The sequence below is a fragment of the Pelobates fuscus genome, chromosome 11 (assembly GCF_036172605.1).
Source record: "Pelobates fuscus isolate aPelFus1 chromosome 11, aPelFus1.pri, whole genome shotgun sequence".
Classification (NCBI taxonomy): domain Eukaryota; kingdom Metazoa; phylum Chordata; class Amphibia; order Anura; family Pelobatidae; genus Pelobates; species Pelobates fuscus.
Genome location: NC_086327.1, coordinates 15,782,862 through 15,799,489, shown reverse-complemented (window position 1 = coordinate 15,799,489; position 16,628 = coordinate 15,782,862). Strand labels below are relative to the sequence as shown.

At 39.7% G+C, this 16,628-nt stretch overlaps 1 protein-coding gene across 1 annotated transcript in view; it reads right to left on the bottom strand.

Moving 5' to 3' along the window:
* Positions 1–5,331: 5,331 nt before the first annotated feature.
* ETFB (electron transfer flavoprotein subunit beta) overlaps positions 5,332–16,628 on the bottom strand; it is a 53,323-nt gene continuing 42,026 nt past the window's right edge. The window contains exon 7 of the mRNA XM_063436937.1: positions 5,332–5,803. The gene's annotated coding sequence lies outside the window, so the exon portion shown is untranslated. The remainder of the gene's footprint in view (positions 5,804–16,628) is intronic.

The window sequence follows — 16,628 nt, the reverse complement described above, 5'->3', positions numbered from 1 at the left end:
CTAAAGCATGGGTCCTCAAACTCCAGCCCCCCAGATGTTGCTGAACTACAACTCCCATGATTCTTTGAATTACATAGATAGCCAGAGAATCATGGGAGTTGTAGTCCAGCAACATCTGGGGGGGGGGGCAGAGTTTGAGGACCCATGATCTAAAGGATATCATGGGGATTTGAGACAAGAGGTGACAGGGGAAGTGATGGCTAAGGAAACAGTTTTGCAGCTATTGGTAGAATATAGAGGGAATGAAGAGGTAAATGAGAATGCTATAAATTTAAGGGGGAACCTGGGTGGGCGGGAGGAGGGGCAGGTGGGTGGTATGGAAAATGGACCTAGGGAGGGAGTAGAGATTAACAGTTATATCAGGGTATTTACAGCTAGGAGTGGCAAGCATGGGGGGGAAAGAGTGAATGAATGCATGTAGCTGCAAGTACAAGATACTACAGTAGTACACTATAGATAACAATGAAAACATTATAAATAAGTAATCTAGTGGCAAAGGTGAAAGAAATCCGGCGGAGCATCTTCTGAATTTCAATTTGTACCTTAAAGCTGTAGCGTTCAATTGTAGAGGCTTGCAATAGAGATGGTATGGGAAATGGGCCTTAAAGCCCTATATTAATTGGACAAGAGTGCAAAACTAAATTATGTCATTTATACCTATGTCAATAAGGAACGGTCAATTTATACCGATTTAGGATAAGGAATATAGTTGAAATATATGAAAAATGCAAAAGAGTGAGTAAAATATGGTCAAATAGATACAAAGATAAATAAAAAAAACAAGCTGCCTCTCTAAAGTATGAGCCAAAGACAAATAAAACGTAACATAATTTGAAATATATATATAAACTTTTTCAGAGTATGTAAAATGGTTTCCTTTTACAAAATAACAAAACAATGATAGTGAATGTAAATAAAAAGCTCAAATACACATAGAAATAGCTAAGAAACATAAACTAATAAACAGTACTACAAGTATGCACAATAAAGAAAAAATAAAATGGCAGAAACACCTGATTTAGTACAATATAGGCAAACTGAAAACAATGTATCCAGATAAGAGAAATCAATAAGGTTCTGATCGGTATATTTAAAGGGACACTAGTCACCAGAACAACTACAGCTTAACTTAGTTGTTCTGGTGAGCATAATAGCTCCCTTCAGGCATTTCCATGTAAACACTGCCTTTTCAGAGAAAAGGCAGTGTTTACATTGCCCCTAGGGACACCTTCAAGTGGCCACTCCTTAGATGGCCACTGGATGGGGCTTCTTGGCTCAGGGCGGCACAGTAAACAGCCCTGCCGTTCAGCGTCCCCACGCGTTGGATGGGAATGTAAATTTCCTCATAGACATGCATTGATTCTATGAGGTACAAGTTACAGGGTCAAACATAAGGCTTGCCCATTTCAGTCTTCACACCTGGAAATTTGACAAAGTAATTTTCTGGGCCTATGTCACATGTGAGAGAGTATGGCAAGCTGGGTAATAACATTTCCACCATTATGGCATACCCTTTTAAAAGTAGACAACCCATTGTATTCCAAATAACATATTTTGATATGTTTAGCTTCCTCGTAACTCACTTGAAAACCCCCAGAAAGATGAACCAGTATCGCACAATAACCTGAAAAACAAGTGCATGTTTTAATTGTAGCGGGTTTAAACTAGTAATTTTAGAAAACGCCGGTTTTAGAGTATTTGTTGTGGTTACAGTCATAGAATTTAGAATTTCTCAGTACTATTTGCAACCAAAAGGTACTCCCACAATTTGCTTTTAACAATCATTTCCTTATTGTTGTGAGTTTAGATTTTTTTTATTCTCAGGACCATGTGGTTAATGGAACGCACTCCTATCGGGTTTAAAGCGTATTCTCGTGAAATAAAATCCAAATGGTGAAATTTACACAAAACATTGTCCATATAGAAAAATTCTCCAACTAATTTTACTAAATATTACCATTCCGATTTTCAGTAGCTGAAATTCAATTTGGTGACTAAACTTCATGTGTGCACAAGAGGATTAATCTGTGTATTCAGAGAGTGTGCATACATACATACAAAAAAAACAAACAAAGAAACGGAGCTCTATGAGTTCAAAATGTGATACAGAGCCCACTACCGTCTATTAAAGGATAGTAAAATAAGAATGCTGTAGAGCAGGGCTTATGATGGAAATGAATACGTTACTTGCCACCTTTTGAAAGTTAGTCACTGCTACATGTCTGGAGGTTAAGTTACCAGGGCAAAATTTTCACTCACCAATTGTAGTAGAAATGTTGAGCCACATTGCAGAACATCTACATACAAGGAACAATAAAGATTAAAACATCTCTTCACTAACTCTAGACATGATCCGCCTGGTTGTCTACCTTTGTACATGTATGGCACATAGAATGTTTAACTGTGCAATGAACATAAAAATATAATTGGGCATAACAGGAACGTTAATAAAGGGGGAAGATCACAGATAACTTACTCACAAGATGTGGTTTACTTTTAAATTTAAAGTAAATTAGCATCACTTTTTATATATTCTTTGTAGGCTTTTTGTAAATTGGCTGCCATGTGCAAATGAGAGAGCTTACATCAATAATTGACAGGGAGCTAAGATGCCGGCATCCAGTGGCAGGATAAAGATCTGTGGATTTCTATAGTTAACTTTATTGAACCTCAAAAATACATATTTGTTGAATATAGAGATAAGTAAACAATATGAAAAACCCTGGAATGTGAAGGTTCACCTTTGAATGTTGGAGAAAAAAAAAAATGAATATGCTTAAAAAAAAGTTCTAAAAATGTACATTTCTACAGCTGAGGTGCCATTTTTTGCCCTTGTTAGTGCTGGACGTTATTGTGCAATAAAATGGGCAGTGAGGACAAAATATCCACATCAAAGTTTCCTGGAAAATAATGGGTAGCTTTTCGTGATATTTAAGGATTTGTTTAAAAAAGAAATAAAATAATTGAGGAGGCATATTACAACACCATTGAAACATTACTGCTCGACAGGGACCCGGTCGAGTGCCCCTGTAATATCGGCTGGCTGGGAGGAAGAGACAGCCATTCACTTCCTCACAGCATCCTGCAGGGAGACAGTGCGGGAGGGAGAGGAGCATGAAGAGCTCCAGACCCCTCACTCCCACCGGCAGCAGGACCAGGGCTCCAAGCCACCCTCCTAGCACATAAGGTAAGCTAACAGGAGAGTGGCTGGAGATATATATTAAAATAAAAAAAAAAAATCACTTGTGAGTGTGTGTGTGTGAGAGTTTTTGTATGAGCAAGTGTGTGTGTGTGAGAGTGTTTGTATGAGCAAGTGTGTGTGTGTGAGAGTGTTTGTATGAGTAAGTGTGTGTGTGTGAGAGTGTTTGTGTGTGTGGATATATATATATATATATATATTTCCAAAAATGAAGTGGGTGAACTGAAGGGATTTTCGTGAAAAAAAACCTGTATATTTTATTGCATGTTTGCAAAAAATTAACACTGTCCCGATCGACGTTTCAACCCCAAACCGGGTCTGTCTCAAGATCAACAACTGCTGAACCAAATAAGCAATATATACAGTGCAAAATAAAGTGACTTACCAATCCAAGTGAAACTCCAGTGTGTACCCGAACCCGGAAGTGTTCATGCCGGACACGTTCATCCCATGTGACATAGAGGCATGTAACGCCGTTATGCATGCAGTTGGTTGCCAAGAAACATATAAACAACTGATGGGTGAAGACTTGATACTACATTAAATCATGGTGTGCATGTGTAAATAATACCCATTTCTATATATGGAATGGTGCCAAGACTAACGATAAAAATACAAATATGGAGGAGTAAGGAAATATTGTAGTAAATATAGAAGAAAAAAAAAAAATCATTGATACATCAGCAGGAATACTGCTCCAGATGACCCATACATATGTTTCTCACTTCATTCTCAACATCAGTATTGTTATTGATTTTTTTTTTATTAAACTATGTGTAACACTGCCTCTGCATGATGGGATAGCAGTTCACGTTTTCCTTAGTTTTGCATTCCCATCACTATCATATTTGTCACAGCGTGTTCATTACACTTGTTTCGTTCCTGTATCCTCTTCCATCAAGGTGGCAGATGTTATTTACTTCAGCATGGGTCTATCCTTTTTCTATTTCTATATTTACTACAATATTTTCTTACCCCTCCATATTTGTATTTTTATCGTTAGTCTTGGCACCATTCCATATATAGAAATGGGTCTTATTTACACATGCACACCATGATTTTCTGTAGTATCAAGTCTTCACCCGCCGGTTGTTTATATGTTTCTTAGCAACCGAATGCGCGCATAACGGCGTTACACGCCTCTACGTCACGTGTCCTGCTTCCGGGTTCGGGTACACACTGGAGTTTCACTTGGATTGGTAAATCACTTGATTTTTCACTGTATTTATTGCGTATTTGGTTTATCACTTGGTGATCTTGAGAAAGAGTTTGGGGTTGAAACGTCGATCGGGACAGTGTGTTCATTTTTTGCTAACATGCAATAAAATAGTCCAGCTTTTTTCACAAAAATCCCTTCAGTGCACCTACTTCATTTTTGGAACTATCTACTAAACACGGTTAGCACAAGGGTGCAAAATTGCTTTTGTACATAGAAAGGCGAGTGCCAAGCTTTTTGAGGAAATAATATAATATATATATATATATATATATATATATATATATTTATATACACACACACTTATACTGTGCTAGTTGACGTTTTTATATTGCAAAATATACACGCTGTTAAGGAGAGTATACCAATTGGCTAAATAAAAGTGCAATGGGGTGGCCCTACATTAGGACAAAAAACAAACAAAACAAAAAAAAACCCATAGGTCTACAGAATGAAACCGTTAAAAATAAAGGCTACAGGGATGTGATCTTTGCATTACAGTAAGATAGAATGGATATGGTGGTTAGTGACTTCCTAACGTTTTTGAGAGCCATCAAAAGGCAGCTTTTGAGTTTATGTCCATTATAAATATATTTTTACAATAAGACATTTTTGTGTAGATAGCCATTAGCCAATTTATATTTAGCTAAAAAAAAAAATTCAAGTTTTAGTAAATTGATTTATGTACTTTTATTTCCATTTAGTTTTTTTTTATTTGCTCTTATTCCTGCTATCCAGCATCAACAAACTGAGTTACGAATTAAGTGTCTCTTTGAATAATCTTTAAATGCCTCTTTTGAGGCATTTAAAATTATAACCATGTACATTGTTGTTCTTGGGAATATATTGGCAAATGTGGCTTGAATTTACCTTTCTGTACGCAAGTACCATAAGCGGAGTATTAATTCTAAGAGTCTCCAAGTTCAGCGTCCCCTTGGAACACATTCAAATAGGTTTATTAACGTGTAATAACAGAGGTAAAGCATTGAGAGCACCGTATATTAAAGAACAGCCTACATCAATGCTTTCATACAGAGACTCCTTTCTACAGCTGTACACAGCTCGTTCCAACCCCTACACAATGACCCCATTAAATAATCACTGTTAAACTCAAAGTCCGAACGTTCAAAGGAGAAACATTTTATTTATAGATGCGGCTTAATTACAGGGAAAGACAAGTAGTTGACTTTTTTATTCCTGAAGTTTCTGTCCTTCATCCCTCTCCCTCTCCCGCTCCTGGAGAGGCTAGACAAAGAGGTTTGTACAATCGTGATCGGAGACCGGCAGTGCTGAAGAAAGGCACCGGTGGGTGTTCGGGACGGCTCGGCCAGGTGTTATCACAACCTGCAGTTACGAAATCTGATTTAACAAGTTGGATTTTCAGCATCCTGAAACAGAAAGAGCTAAATGTTAGATTTGAACATACCATTCGAGTACCCAATCCCCTTGCAAATACATTAAATATAAACCATTAACCCCTTAAGGACCAAACTTCTGGAATAAAAGGGAATCATGACGTGTCACACACGTCGTGTGTCCTTAAGGGGTTAAAGGAATACAGATTTTTTTTTTAATATGATGGATCTCTATGTAATATTCGGTTACTGAGCTCTCCTTTTTATTAACTTGCTATGAAACCGGTTATTCCAGTGCTAGGGCAGTCTCATCACTGCAGTCTAATCCTCCTCCAGGGAAGCCCTGATGACTTTTGTCCAATCAGACTTCTCAGAGGATACACGCGATGCTAGACGCCAAATAGATTCAATTATTTAGTTCATTTAGTCCGGAGCCCCTAGTGGTTGTCTGGCAGACACTAGCAGGGGAGGAAAAGGCAAAATGGAAACAATTCCTTTCTTAGAAACACCTATTCTCATTAAGATGAAATGATGTTGGTTATTAGACTGATTCTTTAATTTATGGTTTTCCTGGGGAAATGACTTTGTTCTATTTGGTAGACCAGAGATGACAAGAAGCGGATCATCATCCTGTTTTAAAGCGGAGGCGGAGTATCTAGTTTTTTGTGGGTTTTTTTGCCACGACTCTGCAACATCATCTAAACATAACATACTCCAAGTTAAATTGTTAGAAATGGATACATTTAATTTCATTTAAAAGGATCTGTTCACTCTCAGGCATTGTGGAGAACCCATAGAGGAGCTGCACACTGCTTAATCCAAAACAGCCAAGCTAGCAAATAAATAGCTGTATTTAAAATGGGCAGTTGCCCAAAGTCCCCTTACAAATATTCCTTATTCACAACAACCTACGTTTTTATTTCAACCTGCATCTGTAAGCAAGGTCAATGACAAAACATAGGAAAGCAGCTACAAATGGACAGATACTAGGAGCATGATGTCAGCATGAGGCTATAGTGGGGCACCACATGCACTATATCCATCTCAGAGCTGGTCCTCAGGCTTCATTATGATTCTAAACAAACAGGGGTATTAGCGCAAAAATAAACAATCCTAACCACTGATCACAATTGCTTCACACAAAAGAACAGGGTCTTCTTAAAGGGATACAATAGAAGTATTTATTTTTCATCATGAATCTACCAGCTCTGTTTGCATAAACCGATGGTACAATCGGGAGGAAGATTCTGCTAACTAAGGAGAACTATTATTGAGTGAGAAGTGGTTAACCCCTTCATAAACGAGTACTTCTGACTGTACAATATTAGCAGAACATTTATTTAAAGGAATGCATAGCTTGCATATGAAGATATCATAAAATAATTTTGTGTTTGTTCAGCCTTTATACAAAACAAATGGGAAACGAGTTGTTGACAATATGAAAAGTGTCCTCTCTCTTGCAACATTTCCCACAGTCTGGAATGTCTGTATACAAGTAAAAAATGTATATTCCTACATACCGTAGATGTGACATAAGACTAAACAAGGTATTTTACCATTTTGTCTTAGGTAATTGCAGGACTCTGAAGGCATTACTAGCAGTTGTTTACTGAAAGTGACAACATAATGCCTACACAGATTTATAATACCGTAAATGGTTAAATAATATTTTTAAAATAAAAGGTTTCTAAAACTGCTATTGCAATCTTTATAAACCTCTGGAATGCCGGGCAAAAAGTGAAACAGTAGAGTCTATTCACTACTCCCTCTCTGAATGTAGAAATGATATAGCCCATTGAAACATCCTTTACCGTTTGGAAGCAGGGGGTGAGCTTTTTTCGGCAGGCATTAGATCAGTGATTAGTTGTTTATGGGAGAGAAATTAATTCCTGTGCAAGCTGGTAATCATTCCTACAGTATACATGAGGGTGAGTGAAGCTAAGTGAATTAAATTTCATACTGTAAAATACACAAAAATGAACATGTCTGTTCTGCTTTGGTAGCAAAAGTGTTAAGGTGGTGACCCATTGCAGGTATGGGTACTAGGACTGGGAAAATGAGAACCATGAATTAGGAGTATTGTGCTAAAATTTGGAGCCAAAGCAATAATGAAAGGAGGGGGATGTAACAAGAAGATCAAGGTGTTCTTTGGTGTCCAAGGGAGGGACGGTGATGAAAGTGTGACATGAATAGAGATGTAAAAAGGTGTAGAGATAAAGGGTGGGACGGAGGAATGGAACAGGAAGGACTGCAGTAGGTGTAAAATAATGAAATTGTGTTACTTGGAGGGAGTGGGTGTTGAAATGGAGGGGAAAATGGACTCCGGGGCAGGCACCAAGAACTGATTATGGCAAATAATAAACTAATTTTAATTTAAAAAAAAAAAAAAGGAAATAACTTATGAAAAGCTTAATAGATATAAAAAAAAATTATAATCTGTTTTTAACAGGTATGTATTTGAAGAGAGTGGTGCAGTTTGCAGCACTTACCTTCGCTGCCCGATGCTGGGTTGCAGACAGCTGGTGAATGTAATGTCAGTAACCAGCTGATGCTGCTTAGAAAGCTTTAGATTACGGCATAGAAACATCAGCATTTTCAAACTACTTCCAGAAAAGTTCCGCTGATCACAGACATGCTATGACAGCTCGGAGATTAGCGAAGCAGAAATGTGACAAGGTGGGGTCACGGCGAAAATTAAAACAGAGATTTACTTCAGACAAAAAGACCCAATATTTCACATCATAATGCCAGAAAAGGTAAACTGCTGAGATTTTAAAACAGGCCGCTCGGTATCACTCACAATAAAGACACGCTCGTGATTTTGCAAAGTTTTAAAGGACACACGTATTATTTAACCCCTGCAGGACCAGGTATAGAAACATAGAATGTGATGGCAGATAAGAACCACTCGGCCCATCTAATCTTTCCAAAAATGTTGGCAACATTCTGTCGGGCCAATAGTCCTCACAGGTCGTCATTTCTGACAAGATTAATAAATTATTTTGGATAAACTATGCACATTAAAGGGATAATCAAAGCATTACAAGCAGTGTTTTGAAGGGTTATGGTGCTTGGAGTCCATGTGTAGCGTTTCAGTTTGAAATGCTGCACATACTGAGATATTAAAAGGACTACTCCGGACTCCATAACAACCTAATCCCAATGAAGTTGTCAGGGTGTGAGGAGGTCATGCGTGCCGTCTTAACAAACCTTTTACACTTTCCTGAATGGCTGAGGATGTCATGGACACACAATCAGACTACCAGCGGCACTTGAAGTGCAAAGGCAGAGTGATCGGACTCAGTCTTCCAGAGTTTGCAGCTAAAAACCATTAGTTAACAGCTTAAGCCCAGAACCGTCCCTTTAAGGCTACCTGCCCGAGTTCTAACTTAACCACCGGCTGCGTCATTGGCTAGCCCAAAACTCTCGTTCTGAACTAGATAATGTGAATAGTGCATATTCTTTGCACATAGTGTCATTTACTGACTGAGCGCACGGCATCATCTAGCTTCTGCAGTTCTGACCCCATTACTGGGAAATTGCACCAGGGTATTCCTGGGCTGTAGTAGTTCTAATTCTTTCAGTAACCCTTTAGAGGTTTCCCCTGCTACCAAAATATTACACTGAAATGTCTCTTATTCCACAGGAAAAGTCGTTGCTATTAAGCAACTATCTTGCATAGTATTTGTTTTTGTGGTATAGCAGTCGTGTAAATTTCTATAAATTTTTGTAATTTAAATAGAGAGCTATTCTTGTTGTAAGATTTTTCGCCTCTTTAATAAAGAACCATAGACTAGCACTGTAATTTATTAAAAGGTAAAGGGCATCCCCCTATAATTTTGCTCTACAAAAATTTCTGACAAATTAGTAGGACAGTTATACCGCAAATACAGTAGCTCATAGTTAAATTGGGTGTGCCAGGTCAGTAATTCCGCTTTTTTCCCCCCTGTATATTTTTTCGTAGCGCTTCATAAATAGGAATTCAACTTTTGACAAATATGCTAACTTGGCATTCGTCACCTTCTCCCATGGTGTGAGTGGACATCTTGTTTACTCAGCAGCTCTGTTTGGGAAGTTTTTTTATAGTAATTATTTGCCATCACTACTACCCTTTATTGCAGTCATGCCCACCTCTTTCCCAGCATTAAGATTGATACAGTGTGTCAACATATGTGATGTGCAATCTGCTTTGTCCAGGGTCCGCTTAGTTTAGTTGACGCGATCGATATCACCATACAGGAGTGGAAGGTCAAAGCCAGTTTGCAAGAGCTTTTGGAAAAAAACGATGTGTGGTTCATCAATTACCCAGTTACATGACCCCATCTCCCTTACTTTCTGCCTTTCTATCTTTTGTGGATTATATGCACAAATGGGCAGGTCTTGCAGGGAAAAGGCAAAACACTAACAAAGTGAAAAATAAAACTTGGGTCTAAACCTGTCCCATCCCGTTTGACAAACAGAAATACAGCGTATGTAGTGCATGAGTTAATTCAAAGAAAACAGTTCTATATTTAGGCTTAAAACAATTTCCCCTTGCTCTCAATGAAGGGAAACAGAGCCCTTACAAGGAAGTTTAAAATAATTCCCCAAGTAGGTTTTATCCAGAGAGGAGCCATTGGTGGCTCGAGGCTCTAGAAAAACAGTTCTTTCGAGTGTATGAAGCGGCTGTCCATGCCTTTTCTATGACTCACATTCCAAATAGCTATAATATAATAGCTATAGTGAAGCCATAATCATGCGTCTTGTCTCCTAAGAGTGTTCCACTGCGGTTCCCGGTCGAGTCAGGCTTCAAGTTAGCATGTTCGTTAGCATGTTAGCACGGCATGTTCGTGGTTGCTTCCCCCAGCTCACAGGCAGGTTTGTGGGAAAATCGCAGCAGTTAATCTCCAGATTTCTGCAGAATTTGGGCCTACACTGCAGGAGCTCATGCAATGTGCGTCTAGTTCGCTTGCCTGTTCGGCTCCTACTTTTTGCATATATTTTATGTATATTGTGAATACTATTTTTGTGCACTGTGTATTTGGATTCCTTCTGAAGCCTAGTTAGAATTATTTTTCTTTCCCAGTATTTTACTTTATATTATAATATGTACTTGAATATATTTTGAGCTACCTTCTGATTGCATTATAATAATAGGGCTCACACCAATTTAATGTTTATATGACTTTTTAAGCTTTTCTATTTGCTCCTATTGAGGAATCTATCGGTTCTCGATTGATTTGCCCTAGTTTGATGCTTTCTGATCTCCCAAGCAGTCAGGAGATCGGTGTGTAGAGCCCTTTCCTTACTTTTGTTTATTGTTGCTTAGCAACGTTGACGCCCGTAGCATGCTGGGAAACATAGCAAGATGGCGACCGAATCCCAGGAGGACTCCAATAATTCACTAATCACGGACAGGGGGGTGGTAAGGTGGGAGGGACATGGTGCATTGAGAAAGGGAATGCCCGAAATGTTTGTGATATTCTGTCCTTCAAATAAATACAAGTAGCACCTTGGTGTGCACACAGCAACTTTTTGCGCAGCCTCCTGTTTGTTCTATTTAACAGAAAGTACAAGTCAAATTATGAAATTCGCAGTTCACTAAAAACAATATAATCTCTACCCAAGTTGTCTGTCTGCACTAAATCGGCCTCAAACCTTCTTTAAAGCCACAGACAGGAAGTGGTTTACCATACTGCCGTGTTGCATGTAAAGTAATCCACTGCTCTCCCTACTATGAACCGCTTCGCATGCACAGATGACAGATCACAAGAACTTAAAAGAAATACAACCGCACACCACAAATGTCTCATTCATGAGTCACAACCACACACCACAAAGGTCACAACCTTTTACACATATCTAAAAGTGGTGATGAAAAGGTCTGAATTCATTCCTGCAAACATGTAACATACTAGACCAGGGTTCCAAGATTTTCCATTTAAAAATGGCTGCCAACATATTCCACACACTGAATAGCGGCAGAGAGAAGGGACTGTGCAATTGGATTATTATTTTTTTTTTTATTTTTTTTTTTTTAATTCTTTATTTTTGTTGTGCACAAATTAACAAATAGTTTAAATACGTCACAGCAGTGGTAGCATGATGTATGGTGTTTCAACATACAGCGCATTATGTGACATGTGAGATTTCTGCACAGTTTTTTGTTTTTTAAAAAATCAAGGAAAAGAACATGCATCAAAGACTAAACCTTCATGACTAGATGCTACTTGTAGGGTTATGCGGCATAAAATGTGATGTGGGTGTGACAAGCTGCATAATATTAAGACTAGTTAGAGCTGTGACCCATGGCACCATGGATAATATTCAATAGGTACCCAACAGTATACAAGATACAACGTGGCACGGGTCTGGCACATAGGGAAGAGAGTGAGGCCGGGAGAGCTAGTTATGTGTGAGTGTAAGTGATTGTGTAAAGTTTAACAGGTTTGTTCAGCCTCAATCCCAGGAACAATCAGTGTAATAACCTTCACAGTAAACATAACGTGGCATATGAGCAGGCAACACATTTGTAAGTTCTATTAAAGATAGTTGAGTCAGTGAGGGAAACATAACATTTCTGCTTATGTGCATTACTCCCGTCTGGGTCATGAGTATCCATTGTAGAGGCAGGGTAGCTATCCTTTACATTGTGTTTTACCACGTTAAGACAAGTAAAATCGTAAGAAGGAACAACAAAAATGAATAAAGAAAAAACAAACGGGAAAGGAACGTATCCCAAAAGTCAATTCACTCTGGTCACATGGCGGCCCCTAGTTTGTGGTAAGAGTATAGCTATATTGCCCACTGTAATTGTGGGGTTAACTGTACGGGGGCCATGAGTCCCATAGAGTCTTGTCATATTCACCCGTCAGCCAGTGTCCCGAATGGTCATCTCTCCGGGTCGTGGCACGCTGGTCAGGCCTTCCTTCCGCAGAACAAATCAGTCGGTTAGTGGGCAAGAGAGGTGTTTGGTAGTCCATTTTTTAGACTTGTGGGTTGTTGCACTCGAGTGTGACAGACTGGTGAGTGTATAGTGGCTGATTCAGCCTGTCCAGATGCATATTCAAACCATAGGAACAAAACTGTGGAGCGGCAATAAAACAGAATTATGTTTTGTAGGTGTTCCCGTCTGGAGCGCTCAGGTAGGGACTACTGTCCGTGTAGTGCGGGCAGTGACTCTTGGGACAAAGGTCTCTGCGGTGGCCGGATTCCACTCGTGTGGTTTGGAAGGAGCTCGGGACTGTTGTAGCGAGTCTGGTGGGAGGCAAGGTGCGTCTTCGCTTCCTGCAGGTCCGTTATAAGGTAGGTATTTTCACCCTGGGTCACCTGAAGTTTGTGCGGGGAGCGCCACTGGTATTTGATGGTATGTGCGCGGAGCAGAGTGGTGAAGGGCCGTAGAGTTGCGCGCCAGGCCACAGTCCCTCTAGAGAGATCTGCGTAAAGTGAGAGGGCCATGTCTTCGAATGTGAGGGGTGTGTTACCTCTGGCGGCGGCCATCACAGCCATCTTGTCCTGACGCTTTTGAAATTTGATAATTAAGTCCCTGGGTGCCGTCTGGGGAGCTGTAGGCGGTTTCGGGATTCTGAACATGCCGTCCAGTACAACCCCTTTGGCCTAAGTCGGCGGTAGTAGTTTGCTAATTAGACGCCGTATAAAGTGGGGAAGTTCAGACTCCGGGACCGTCTCTGTAATGCCTCTAACCTTTATGTTTTGGGCTCGGCGTGAGTCTTCCAGTGCCGCCATAGTCTGTACCATCCTCAGGTGCTGTAGTTGTAGCGTTTGCACCTCCTGCTGGAGCGTGGACATTTGTCTCGTGTGGTTGCGACAGTCTTGCTCCACAGTGCTCACGCGATCGATGTGTTAGGCCCTGAATATCTTTTTTCATTTCAGCCATATCGCCCTGTATGTTTCTGCGGAGCTCCGCCAACAGCTCTCTCATCTCAGCTTTAGTGACCGGGGCAGTGTCCGGCTTTGCTTGAGGCTGTGTCAGGGTGTGCATTGCCGGTGGGCATGTCTCCTCAGGCTCGGAGAGACCTTCGTCGGAGTCTACAAAGTCATCCATGTAGGCGTCTAAGTCAGGCTCCGGAGCGTCACGTGCTCGCCGCCATAGATCCCCTATGCTGGTGCCCGGCCGGGGTGGGTCAGGTTTTGGCTTTTTATGTTTCCTGCCCATTGGTGTGCCGCCTGTTGCAGTAGGTGGACTTTGGTAGCTTTTTGGGGGGTAAAAACTTCGAATTTCGCTTGATTTGGGCCTGTAAATCTCGGAGCTCTCCAGAGATGCGACCAGTCCGTTCGGCTGTTGGCTCCGCAGGATTATTATTTTTAATTCAAACAGTGTATGAATTATGAATGCTAGTGGCTTGGTAGTCCTACACAATCCTGCATTAAAAGGTACGGCAATACAAGAGTGTTAAAAAAAATAAAAAATTGCTATTTAGGTAATTTTTACATATAGGAGGACAAAAAATTAAATTAGGAGCATGAAACAAATAAAAGTAAAATAAAAAAAATAAAAAAAACACATTAACAAAACCTTTTTTTGGTGTTTTATTCATTGCCTCCAGCCTTAAAAATCAAATTCAATTTATGGATTGTGTTACTCAACTCTTTAACAACTAATGACACACAACGTTTATCATGATATAACTGGATCTGCCTAACCCATATCCTGAATGTGTTAAACAAGGCCCACACTATTCCTTCACATCTGCATCTGAATCGAAATGTCTGGTGCGCACCGCTTCTCTCATTATCCTGTGTTAAGTGGGTTAAGCAGTTGTCAGTTTTTGTATTTCTATATTCTTCATGCTGTGCTCACAAAATTAGAGCCGTGAGGAGCAGTCTTGTAGGGTCAGGCTAAGCAGAGGGGGGACAGATGTGACAAGGATCCTGCGGATGTTATCACAGAATGTACGCTGGGAATTCTTCGCCTATCTCGGTTTCTGCATGACAGGTGACAAATCAGGGTGCCATGTGTCCCTTCACTCTGTCTGCCATGCTAACTGCTCGCGATAGGAGAGGAGGGGTGACGCAGCACACTGGGTGCTCATTTGTGAGAATGGAGTAGGGATTGTGGTCATCAGATAAGACAGCCAAGGATGTGTGAGAATAAAGAGACTGGCCTCGTGAACCAATCTAACGTCTCCATGTAAGAAACTGTCAAAGGAATAATAAAAAATAAAAAAATAGTGACAGGAAAAAAAAAGTAAGTGATACACTAATATTATGTGGATTTTATGTTGGAGAGGCAAGATTTTGCTCCAAGATTTTTAATGACTAGCTCCTTAAAAAGCAAATCCAACTGGTTATCCTGACTGCCCTCCCAACAGCAATGACCAATGCACTACAAACCAACCACAAACCCACTAAAATGTGGAGTTCTAGAACCAGTTATTTAATAATCCCACAAGGCTGAAAATATACATAAACAAATATGGGAACAACAATATACATTTTCAGTGTTGATATTTGCATTGCTGAATCACAAATATACAATACATGCTGAAAGCTTTGTGGACACCCTTTTTAACACGTGGATTAGCAAGATATTCACGACCACTGCTGACAGATGTATAAACTTAAGTGCAGTCATGATATTTCCAAAAACAACTGCCCATACGACAGAGGTCAGAGACTTTAAACAGGAAACCGGCATAGGAAGGCACTTTTCTAACCAGTCATGTCATTAATTGTCTGCCCATCATAAGCTGCCCCAGACTAGTCAACCATAGGAAAAATGTCAGGTAGCAGAAAGGACTCTAAAAGCAAAATCAGTGCAAGAATTATTCATTGGAAGCCATCTAACTTCCCGATGGACAGCAACTAGGTTTAGTGTACGGCAAGAATCAAGAGACAAGAGCTAAAATCTGCGGCAGGAATATAAACATGACAGGGTATCACTTCATTAGGCCAGATTTATCTAGAGATTGACAAAATATCAAATGTAAAGATTGACATGCTAGGCAGTGCCAAGGCATGGGCAGATCACATCAGAGATAAAGAGACAAATTTTACACAGGTAATCATCTATGCAAAGCCTGCCTATTTAGAATGCACAGTACGAATATAATATTATATTAAAATTTACCCGAAGCAGACCACATGTATGACATGTTACACCTTTACATCAAAGGCAATCAGAAGAAATACGGATTGATTTTTTTTTTCCCCAAATACATTTTGTGAGACTCCTCGAATTTTAGAATAAAAGATTCAGCAAATTTGAGAGTAAGGTTTCATAATAAAAGTAAACGTTATACCTCTTTGGCATGACTGGCATTTAAGATAAAGGACGACTTGCCGTGTCTGAAAAGATGGATTGTTCATCCTGTCAATGGAGGCATTGCATGCATATGCCAGGCACATTAAAATGCGGTAAACATAAACATAATTAAAAACAGATTTATCAAATTATGTTTTTATCAAATTAGGCACCAAAATATTGATGGCATTTTCTAGTCACCCACCCTTGGCAGGAGCACTTTGCATCAGGAGATGACAACTTCAATTACCGAGTTAGATTAATTAATTGTCTAATTGGGGAGGCAAGGTACAGCTGCACAGGAAAGAAATCGATTTGGTTTCCACGGCACCTACTGTACATCTGCATCCAAATCGTGACATGGACCAATGAGAAGGTCCATACAATGGCTTACATCTCTGGATTATATACAGTATAGTGTGGAGTTCACTCAGGGCAAATTATATCTCTCGACCAGTTACTGCACTTTTGTTAAAGCAGTTGATTCACCAAGAACTATAGAGAATGGACTATGAAATGACAAATGTTATGTTAAAGTAGAAACACTTTGTAAATAGTCTCCACCAGATATTTTTCCAGCTCAACAATTCTGGCCATATTTATTGAACGTTCAAT